Here is a 12,421-nt window from a genome sequence, read left to right as displayed (position 1 = left end):
TTCAACTTCAGACTCGGTCTGAATTAGCTGTACCCTCTATTAGAGGATCAAATTCGATGATAGTCAGACAAAATCAATTAGTAGGGTCTGGTGATGGAAGATTAAATAAGGAGTTAAAAATGTTTAATTGATAATAAGTCAGGTTTAAAGACAATTTTTGTGAATTTGATTAAAAGTTATGTTAGAAATTATGTAAATTGAAGTAGAAAAAGTATCATAAATGAATTATGTGAATATTGGAATTTGGTAAGTGATGAATCAAGTGGAGAAAATACAAGTATAAGAATGATAAAGAATAAAGTTCTGTGCAAGTAGTGTTGAATATTAAGGTTATGAAGATGTGATAAAAATTAGTAATCAGATATGAGTATAATTGTTATGATGATGTTTCGCATACCGATATGAGAAGAGTAATGGAGTTTAAAGGCTCAAGTATGACAAGTGTTATGATGAGGTATAGATTATAAGTTTGGTATAGAAGTAATAAATTTTCAATTCTAAGTGAAAATGATAAAGGGTTGTTATGAATTTTGTATCAGAATTTCTGTGGAGATTAAATTTGGACTTTTACGAAGAAATTGATTAAATTAGCACCCTTTAGTTTAAAGAGGTAAATATTTCTTGGATAAGTATGTAATGTATGAAAGATTGTTTGATTTGTGAATATGTCTCAATTATATGATAAAGATTAAGGGTACCTCAAGTTGTGGAAATCTTTGAACAAGGCTGAATTTAAATTAATTATAGCATTAATAATTATGCATAGAAAGATAGTGAGTTTAACATATTATTCAGGCTTTAAAAAGAGTTATGCAAGGGGAGTGTAAGAGAGTTAAAAGATCGGAAGAAAATGTCAGGATAAGTTAACCAAGAGTGCATGTATTTATTTAAGGTTGTGTTTCTTAGCCATGTAAATGTAGTCAAAGAGATAAGAAATTATTGATATGTAGAAAGGAAGCTGGAGATATATTTCAATGATTATATTCTATTGATCAAGTTGTTAAAGTTAAGGGGGAGATTTGTAACATCCCAAAAGTGGGTTAATGACTAAAATGTAAGTTTTGAAACTTTGTGGTCAATTGAAAAATTTAAAAGTTCAAGGACTTAATTGGAATATTTTGTGTAGGATTGAATAGTAAGGATGAAAGGGTATGATGATCATTTGACAATAAATGAATTAAAAACTTCAATGTAGGGGTCAAATTTTAAGTTTCCGAAACTTATAGACATATTTAGAAAGTGAAGGAAATTCAAGGACCCAGTTATGAATTTACCCATTTGTCTTAGATGTTGAAAAATAAAAACCCCTCCCCGTGTAATATGGTATTCTCCAAAAAATGTTCCCCAATTTTCCTTTCCATCGACCCACTTTTATAGCCTCGATTCTCCACCGTCCGACCACCGTTCATCGATCCGACACCACCAATTGACTCACTATAGAACGGTGAAAAAAACTCGACCTTTATTCCGTTGTGAATCGGAACCGTTCGACTTAAAACTCAACCAGAAGTTTCGTCAGTTTTAACTCGATCGATGTTGGTTTTACGTAGATTAAGGTCGATCCGGCCACCCGTTTTTGACACCTTCCGCACCATCGTGTTCCTTGTATCGTTCCGAGTCCACCGGTGTCCTTCTTGTCTCTTTCGTCGCCGGCGCGTGAGGGGGTGAAGAAGTTAAAGTTTTCGACGTTTTAAAATCGAGCTCTTCGCCGTTCAAAATTGTGAATCGAGCTTGGTAAGTGTTTAAAATCCCTTAAAATAATTTTAGAATTTTTGTGGAATTTTCCGGACAGTGTAAGACGCCGCACGCGTCGCACATGTCGTCCTCTAATAGTGGACGTCGTATGCCAACAGGAAAATAGGTTAAACCGGTCTGACTAAGCCGAAACGGAATGAGCCGAAACGAGCCGTTGACTGTTGACCGTTAACCGCAGTTAACCGTTGACCGCCCATTGACTTTCTTTGGGTACACCTATCCTGACGTTTTTTGACGTCCTGGATCTGTTTTTGGGGTCTGTTTTGCTAAATTCGAAACTGGTAAGTTGTTTTTCATTGATTTATCACCCGATTTGATCAATTTTTCACAATTAGGCTCTGTTTCTGATAAATTTCATGTTATTATGTATCTGAGGAATTATTAGAAGTTGGTTTCAAGTTTGAGAGTGATCGAATGGTGATTAATTAGTCGATCGATATGGAACGGAAACTGAAATATTGATCGAAAGCAATAATTGGACGGGTCAACGAGATAAGATTGATCAAATGAGAGATAAGTGTTATAAGTATTGTTTCGACTAGTGAGGCCCAGGTGAGTGCAATACATGCATGACATCATGTACATAGATGTTTTATACATCATAAGGAAGACTTGTTATTGTGGTTCAGTGGTATTAATGGCATGCCATAGAGTCTAGCAGCTGCATATTAGGTAGCACTAGAGTATCTAGAGAAGACACATAGTGCATGCCTAAAAGTGTCTAGCGAAGACACGATACAAACACTATGGTGTACAAGGCGGGTAAAACCCGAATTCAACACTACAATGCATTATTAGGTGAGCAATGCTCGACCTCAGCTTTGTTCAATATTTGACTCCTATACCTGGTTCCTCATGGATTGAGAATTGTGGCAATAGTGTGATAAAAATGATTTATTTATATTATGTTGTTTTGATTTTTGACATTTGAAAATGATATTAATTTCATGCATAATTTATATTCAAATAGTTATTATTTTTAATTGCCTCACTAAGTATATACTTAGTGTGTGATGATTTTCACGTGTAGGTAAAAATTCAAGAGTAGAGTAAAGAGTACAGAGCACTCCAAACATCAAGGAATATACTACAATATCAGTAAGACATCCTATGATATGATTTTGACTTGTTTAGTGGCATGTAGTTATCAATGTCCTAGTTGTTATATTGAATTATTTTTGAATTGGTTTGTAATGACTAAACTGAACGGTTTTACTTAATTTCAATATGGATATCATAAATCCATATTAATATATGTTTTAAATATTATGCGAACGTTTTATGTGATTTAATATTTTTATATTATAAGTTATCATTTAAGAAAATAAATTTTAAATCAGTTTTGAATGGGAAAATATTTTAAGAAATTCATGAGACATCTAGAATCTGTAAGTGTATAATTATGCGGGTTTTAGGTGTTACAATGGAACTTAAAATAAAGCCAAGTTTCAAGGTCTCCTTTTTTCCCCATCACCCTCCTTGATGGAAGCAACCTTTGCAAGTAGAGACACTCCCTCTTCATGCGATTTCCTCCACAATTGAAGCATGAGAAGTCACCTGCCTTGTTGCCCTACTTGGCTTGGTTGTTCGGTTTCTCATTGCCTCCTAACGACTTGTTGGGTCCTCCCTTGGCCTTCTCTCCCCCACCATTTCCCTTAGATTTTGGCTTTGGTTTGTAAGAGTCAGTATTTTACATTTTAAATGGGACCATGTTCTCGGCCACCTCTGAAGCCTTAGATAATTCCTTTATTCCCCTCTGCTAGATCTTAAAATTAATTCATTGTTGTAACCCATCGATGAAGGAAAAAAAAGCCCTTCAATTGCTTCAACTTTGCTCGTGCCACAATGTGGGCATTATTTGGATAGAATTGCTCCTTGAGTTCTTCCTTGAACTCTTCCCATGTCTCGACCGAAAGTGACTTATTTTTCATCTTGGAACACCTACGTCGCCACCACAAATTAGTGGCATCAGTCAAGTAATTCAAAGCAGTATTTACCTTGGTAGCATTATCCTCGATGTCATTGCCTCGGAAGAATTGCTTCATGCCCCAGACAAAATTATCCAAATCTTGTGCCACACAACTCCTTTTGAACAACTTCGGCATAAGGGCATCGATCTTGGGCCTAGATGCTTCCCCTAGCGCCTCATTCTATATGGCGGCCTTGTAGACCAAAAACTCACTCTTGACCTCCTTCAACTCCTTCATTAGCTCTGCCCTCATCAGATGATACATGTTTTCTAGTCCACTGGTCTGCTCGTCCAACTCCATGGACAAATCATTGATTTGCTCTTAGATACCCTTGGCTCTCTCATCGAGTTCCAACATAGTCAGGCGGGATTCGGTTGAATCCTGAGTCCCTTTGATCTCGTTGTACATATATTCAAGCATGCCGAACCTTCGCTCAAAAGATGCCACAACATCCTTTGAACTTCCTCGTTTCTTTTCAACCCCAGTACGAATGTCAACTCCTTCAGTAACAACAGGAACCTTATCTTGGTTTTGTGGTGCCATCTCATCGAAAACTAGCTCTGATGTCATTTGTCACGCCATTGGAACTTCGAAAGCCTCAAGCATACGACCTTAGTCGCTTTTTCAAAGAATTCGGCTAAGTCAGCCTGAAAACAATCCAAGCAAAGATGCTTAGATTCCTAACAAAAGCTAACAACTCGAAAGAGAAAGCAAGCAACAAGAACAAAGACAAGAGAATTTGAGAGAATGTTTTGTGATTTATCAAAATGAAGAAGTGAGTACAAATGAGGATGAGATGCCTCAATTATAGTGGAGGCTCTCCTCAATGAATGGCTAAGATCTAAGTACATCGAGGATCATATCAAATACAATCATCTAATCTAAGGAATTATAATTACAATATATCTCTATCTAAGGAAACGATACAAAGTCATTGATAACGTGCCTTAGAAAGGTGATTACAAGGATTTTGGAAATAATCAAAATTATCTTGCATTAACCTAGTGATCTACTTGACATAATCGTGCAAGGCTCTTTATCTCCATGGAATGGGCCAGTCTAGATGACTGGGACAAGCCCAACACGCCACTCAGTAGTCCTGGTCTGCTTGTGCATTGGTGACCTCAGTTGTGTACCCGTGGTCCGTGATATAACTATATGCAACTAAATAAACTTTTTATAAAAAAACCAATAAAGTAAAGAGACACGAAATAGGGGTATCATGCACTGACCATTTCTGCTGCAGTCGATTAGCACTAACTGAATTGTCAAAGTTGCATGTGTATTGTTGGACTCTGTCGCGATTTATTGTATACAAATTGCACAACTAATGCTATCCCGGCTGTATGGTAAGAACATGACATGCCCACAAATTTCGGGTTGGTTGGACCTACGAGCCTGCAGCATTTCCTAACCTTTATATGAGCAAATAAGTGTAAATAATCAATAGTATTTGTTATCATATCTAAGTTGCTCTGAAATCCAATTTTAAGGCGCTTAAAACTGTGGGTTTAGTCAAGTGAATGTTGTTGGGTTAAGCGTGATGTGAGTGGTTCTCATCTGGTATTAGGCTCTTAGCGCCTTCTCAAATTGCAATGATGGCACAAGCTACTGCGACTGAGCTCTGCTCTAGGACGTGGGGACATTGCTTTGCCACATTTCATGACCATCATTTTTGGCCTCATCAACACTATTTTACCGACAAAGCTAGTGCTAATGGAGTGGTAATTGTGTACGTTTAGGTACATTGAGTTCAAAGTTCTTTTTTTCAATCTGGTTTATTTGAATTTCATATTATTTTGAGTAATTTTAAAATTAAAGTTAATAATTTTCTTATTGAATAAACTTGGAACGATTAAGATTGATTTTTTTGTGTTGTCACCTTATACTTTGGAGTCAAAATTACTTAATTACAAATAGATATTAAAAATGGAGAAGAACAAAATCGGAGGGTAGTAAGGTTAAAGGAAAATGATGCACTTGTCTTGTATGTTGGTACCAGTTCAGCAAATGAGAAAAGTTAGGTGATAATGAGTATCTTTTCTTTGAAAAGAATCGGCTTGGTCCATCCTCCATCATTAACAATTTCCAATTAAAGCGCTAACGCTTAGTAATTTGTTGATACAAGACTTCTGCTACAGTGAATAAGTTTCGTTATCTGATCAAACACTCGTCAATTATTTTATTTTACCTTCCTCAATAGGTAATATAAATTAGGATTTAATCCATTTATAAACATAATTACAATACAGTCACCTAAATACATTTTAATGTGAATTCTCTTTGATTAAACATATAGATTAAGAAAACGCTTACAAAAGCTGTCATATTAAACAAAACAAACTAATTCTAATCATATACTTATATATACATAATTCTCTCTCGGTCATATCTCAAATTAAAAAGATTTTTTTTAAGTATATTTTTTACTCAAATTTTACCTGCTAACTTGTATAGACTTCAGGTATAATGAATGACTACTTTCATTATTTGGTCAGACACTGTTACTCAGCCTACTTCTGTCTTGTTGATGCCATCCTTAATGGATAATGTATACAATGTGGGTTTAATCTATATTTATGAAGATAATTATATGCAAACTCACTTAATGCACTTCAATATATAAATCCTCTTTGATTAAAATTATTCTCTCACTTAAGATGATAATAAAATAAAAACATTCAATATCATAAAATATCATATAAAATAACAAATGCATATATAATTATTTTAATCATATTTATGTTCACTTATATATATATATATATATTATTCGGTTTATATCTCAAATTAAAAAATAATCTTTCATACATTAAAATAAATATTATTTTTTTAATTTTCTTTCTTCACTCAAAATTATCTAGTTTAATTTCTTTAGACTTTTGATATAATGAATGAACTGTTTCGTAATTTTATTAAACACGTGTAAATTACTTAATCTATTTCTCTCATTGTTATCATTCTCGGATAAAATATAAAAGTTTAAATTTAATCTACATTTATAAAGATTATTACAATGCAATCTCACCTAAAAAGATTTTGGATAAAATATATAAATGGTACATTGATTATAAGATGTTATTTTGTTGAGTTATTCGACTATTAAAAATTATGAAATGATTCATTGATTGTAGGATATTGATTTGTTGAGTCCCCGACTATTGAAAATTAAAAAATGATCACCTAATTATTTATATGTTTCAAACTAAATTCTTTTCCATTGAAAGATTGACGGAAGTCTGAGCTGGACATTAACATATTGCCTATAATATGATAAAATTCAATTTCATAACCTTAAACTACTATTATATCTCAATCAATGGATTAATTTCTTTAAAAAATAACGAGTTTAGAATATATGAATAGTCGATAATCATTTTGTGATTTTTAATAGTCGAGTAACTCAACAAAATAATATATTGTAGTCAGAAAATCATTTTATAACTTTTAATAATTAAAATACTCAACAAATCAATACCATTTATATACTTCACCCCAAACATTTTAATATTAATTCTCTTTATTAAAGTTACTCTAATAATAGAATAAAATATTCAAATATAGATTAGAAAAAGCTTACATTTTTATTTTTATTTTGAAGGAATCACAATTTTTTTTATATAAACATAACAAATATATTTACAACAATATATACAGGTTTATTATACATGATTTTCTCACACGATTCATGTCTCAATTAAATATATATATATATATACATTAAAATAAAAATATATTTTCTTTATACGCTCAGAATTGATATCCTTTCATCTCTTCCTATTGTTTCACGTTTTTCCACTTTCCAGTCCAAAAGAAGAAGAAGAAGACAAAGAGGTCCAAGTCATGTGGGAGAGAAACAGAAACCCACAGTTCAAATACTGATCCGACCCCACTGTCCTTTGGATTTCTACCACTCTTCCTTCAAATTTCCCTCCCCTTTTATCTTCCAGCTGTTCCAACACATCAGTTGACCTTCCTTAAACATCGTGCCATCCTAATTGGGTAATTAAATTCAACTCGAATCAAAAAAAAATAAAAAATTAATTTTAAATTATTCGAGTCAACTTAAATTATAAATTCAATTTTCGAATTTCAATTTGAGTTGAAATTTTGATTTACTCTAAAATCAGAAATTTGAATAAATATTTTGACAGTTTTACATTTAATCTCTTATTTTATTATTCTCCTTCGTTTTAAATCAATTTTTTACTAAATTTTAGTCACATGTTCATAAATCATCATATTATACAAATGTACTTTCAATTTATCTTTTTGATAATAAATTTTTTTTATTTAGTCTTTAATTTTTTATAATTTCTCTATTTATTCAATTCATCATTTATTTTAAGTTCGTTTTTATTAAATTTGATCCTCATGCTAATATAACACAATAGAATAAATATGTAACTTCAATTCCTCTTTTTGATAATATTTTTTTTATTTTTCAATTTAGTATAATTTTCTTATTTCTTCAATTCATCTTTTATTTTAAGTTTGTTTTTATCAAATTTAAACTACATGCTCATATACAACTATAGAATACCTATGTAACTTCAATTTAGTCTCTCAAATTTTCATAATTTTTTTAATTTCTTCAATTTATCCTTTATTTTATGTATTTTTTTTACCAAATTGGAATCACGTGCTCATATACCACAATAGAATATTATGTAATTTCAATTTCTATTTTTACTAAAAATCAACTCTTTCTTTTTATTTAGTCCCTTAACTTCGCATTTTACTCAATATTATCTTTTGACTACAATTCCTTTATACTCTCATCAATACTTTACCCTCAAAATATTTTTTTTAAATATAATATTATGAATATATTTTATAATTTTAAATTGTGTTTATATATTAAATAATATTATAATGTGAAAAGAATATATATAGTTAGAAAAAGTCGAAAGACAAACAAATCTTTGACATAATACTATAAATAATTATAATAAAATTAATATAGAAACTCGAATAACTCGACTCAAATTTCTTAAACTTAACTCGACTCGAAAAAATTTCAAGTTAAATTCAAATTATAAAATACAACTCATCAATTCGAATAATTCAAAATTTTTAAGTTAACTCGACTCAAACCAACGTTTCGCCCTCCTTTTCTTTCTTAAATCTCTCCTCTTTCACATCCTTTCCTCAAACAAGGACGTCTGCTTTCTTATACTTCCAAAAATGCCCCTTCGCTTGGCGGTTGCACTGTTTTGTGCCACCGCTTCGCTTTTCTCCATCGCCGGGGCAGAAGATCCCTACCGGTTCTACAGCTGGAATGTTACTTACGGTGATATTTATCCACTCGGCGTTCGCCAAACGGTGAGCCCTTTCGTATCCTCACTTCTCTTTACCGATAAATGTTACTCGTTCATAATACTTTTTTTTTCAGGGTCTTCTTATTAATGGACAATTTCCAGGCCCTGATATCCACTCGGTCACCAATGATAATCTCATCATCAACGTCTTCAACAACTTGAACGAGTCTTTTCTTCTTTCCTGGTGATTCTTTTACGTATATTTGTGCTCAGCCGTCCATTCTTGGTTTGTTTTCTTCATTGCTAAACGTGAAGTTCAAGGAAAACATCCATGTGCTTGATCTAAATGCACCCAGATCTTGCTTTAATAATGGAAGCGATTCGTTATTAGCTTTTTTACTCTAAACATGTAGCTGAATAAGTGCTTCTCTGCAGTGCTGTATTTAGAAAGCGACTTGTCCTTGATTGACAAATACAGCATTTAACTTTTAAAGCTGAATTAATGGTCGTTAGTTCACCTAGTTACTACAAGTGAATTGCTTGCTATAAAAAAATATACAAATGTAGGAATGGCATCCAACAAAGGAGGAATTCGTATGAAGATGGTGTGTACGGAACGACGTGCCCAATTCCACCGGGGAAGAACTTCACGTATATTCTGCAGGTGAAGGATCAGATAGGGAGTTTCTATTACTACCCATCTCTGGGGTTCCACAAGGCAGCTGGTGGTTTTGGAGGGATCAGGATCCTTAGCAGACCACGAATCCCAGTCCCCTTCCCTGGCCCTGCCGGGGATTACACCGTCCTCATCGGAGATTGGTACAAGTCCAATCACACGGTAATCAATTATCATCTACATTATCCGAATTAATTGATATATTAGGTTTAGAAGAAATGTAACATGGTGGGATCACCCCGTGTGTGGGGATATGTAAATTTGTCGGAAGCATAACGGGGTTAGTTAGTTAAACGAAGCAAAGCAAATGGGCTTCATTTGATTATTCAATGCTGTGGGCTATATGGGGCCTACGGCTTTTCTACCCTTTTTACACGGTAATTGTTTGTTACTCCGGTAGTAAAATGTTCCCTGATGGAAAATGCAGGTTTTGCAAGCTCATCTGGATCGTGGTAAGAAGCTACCATTCCCTGATGGAATCCTCATCAATGGTCGTGGACCTGGTGGTGCCTCTTTGAATGTTGAGCAAGGTAAATAAATGAACCTTTCTTCTTGTTCTGCCATTGCTTAAAGAGAATGAAGCATATATAATTCACTAATTCAGCATATTGTGGATCATCTGTTGCGTTGCAGGCAAAACCTACAGGCTGAGGATATCAAATGTTGGACTGCAAAATTCTCTGAATTTTCGTATCCAAAACCACAGGTTGACGTTGGTAGAAGTGGAGGGAACGCACACTTTGCAAACTACCTACTCTTCCATCGATCTTCACCTTGGCCAATCGTGCTCCGTTTTATTCACGGCTGATCAGCCTGCCCAAGACTATTACATTGTCGTCAATACTCGATTCACCAACCCGGTTCTCACCACGACTGGAACTCTTCGTTACAGCAATTCAGCCGGCCCAGTCTCCGGTCCTCCTCCCGGTGGACCCACCATCCAAATTGACTGGTCTTTGAGCCAAGCACGTTCGATCAGGACTAACCTTACAGCAAGCGGGCCAAGGCCTAACCCTCAGGGCTCGTACCACTATGGTCATTAACACGACCAGAACCATCAGGCTTGCAAACTCTGCGGGACAAGTTAATGGGAAGCAAAGATATGCGGTTAACAGTGTTTCCTTTGTTCAACCGGACACACCTCTGAAACTAGCCGACTATTTCAAATCGGAGGAGTTTTCCGCCCTGGAAGCATATCAGATAATCCTTATGGCGGAGGGATATACCTTGACACTTCGGTTCTGAATGCGATTATAGGGCTTTTGTTGAGATCGTGTTCGAGAACAATGAAAACATCGTACAGAGCTGGCATCTCAATGGCTACTCTTTCTTTGTTGTTGGGTAAGCGGCACATTATATTTCACACAAACATATATGCATGCCTGCAATTGTGCTAATATATACCATATTGAAATGCAGTATGGACGGAGGACAATGGACTTCAGCTAATCGGAACGGATACAACCTCCGGGACGCCGTTTCTCGTTGTACCACTCAGGTAACAAAACCAGCCACCCATTTTTATAATATATAACCCACTTTTCATACCAAATACTTGATACATATGAATATGCATGCAGGTGTATCCTAAATCATGGACAGCCATATATATGGCACTTGACAACGTAGGAATGTGGAACTTGAGGACCGAATATTGGGCAAGACAGTACCTTGGGCAACAGCTTTACTTGCGTGTGTACACGGACTCAACATCTCTTAGGGATGAATTCCCCATACCTAAGAATGCTCTCCTCTGCGGTAGGGCAGTCGGCCGAAACACCCGACCCCTGTAAACCACCATACAATAAACAATGTTGGGTGGTACATGGATGAAGATGGTCGAGGAGACTAGAGTTTTGCCTCTGATCTTGGTATATATTTACTATATAATATATAGCTGATTGTGTTGTGTTTAGTATGCTTTATCATAACTTTATAACTAGTGGATCTCAGCTCGAGGTCGCATTCTTTCTTTCTTTAGGTCAGATCTATATTCTCATTGTATTGTTCACGTTTCCAACTATGAATGATTGTTGCTATCTTATTAATATTATAATCATAAAACTTGTATTGTTTTTAAATTACTGCTTTGACATGCGACTTGTGTATACTTTTCTGCTTCACTTATAATTATTTATTAAATAAATTTTAACAAAAATATTTTATTATAAAAATAAATTGTCATTATTGAAAAACAAACTAAATTAATTCTATTTTTATCTCTCTATTATTCATAAATTAATTTAATCACTATACCATAGTTTGTCATAATCTCTATTTTACTAACTAAAAAATTTAGGACTCAAAACTTGTTCTCTATTTTTACAAACTTAAAAATTTTGGACTCAAAATCAACGGGATTGATTCAAATGATAAGTATGATGAGTGTTTTATTTTACACATGTTTATGCTACTGATTTCGACCGTTTCGATCATTTTTGTGCATGAGTTTATTTTCCAGAAAACATTACTAAAAGGGTCGATTATGCAATTTTTATTTTCTATATTCATGGCTAAACACACGGGCATGACTTAAGGTATGACGCGGTTTGACGTAGTAGTTTCTAGAAGTTCCAGTTGTTAGCAAGAGTAGTTTCTAAAAGATCCAATCAATGTTATATAGTAGAAGGACGGGCGAAAATCATTTAGGAATTAAGTTTGAATTTAAAACAAATATTTGAGATTTATCTTGGCATTTGTCTTTTGATTAATTTTAGGATTTTCTTTAGGATAATTTGTTTCATTTTAAATTTCGTTTT

At 34.0% G+C, this 12,421-nt stretch overlaps 1 pseudogene; it reads left to right on the top strand.

The window, feature by feature from the left end:
- The first annotated feature begins 8,875 nt into the window (after nucleotides 1-8,875).
- LOC120154393 lies at nucleotides 8,876-11,741 on the top strand (annotated as a pseudogene).
- The last annotated feature ends 680 nt before the right edge of the window (nucleotides 11,742-12,421 follow it).

This window comes from Hibiscus syriacus, unplaced genomic scaffold (genome assembly GCF_006381635.1).
Source record: "Hibiscus syriacus cultivar Baekdansim isolate YM2019G1 unplaced genomic scaffold, ASM638163v2 tig00111129_pilon, whole genome shotgun sequence".
NCBI classification, from domain to species: Eukaryota; Viridiplantae; Streptophyta; class Magnoliopsida; order Malvales; family Malvaceae; genus Hibiscus; species Hibiscus syriacus.
The sequence above is the reverse complement of the archived record's forward strand: the minus strand, read 5'-3'. Positions and strand labels throughout refer to the sequence as shown.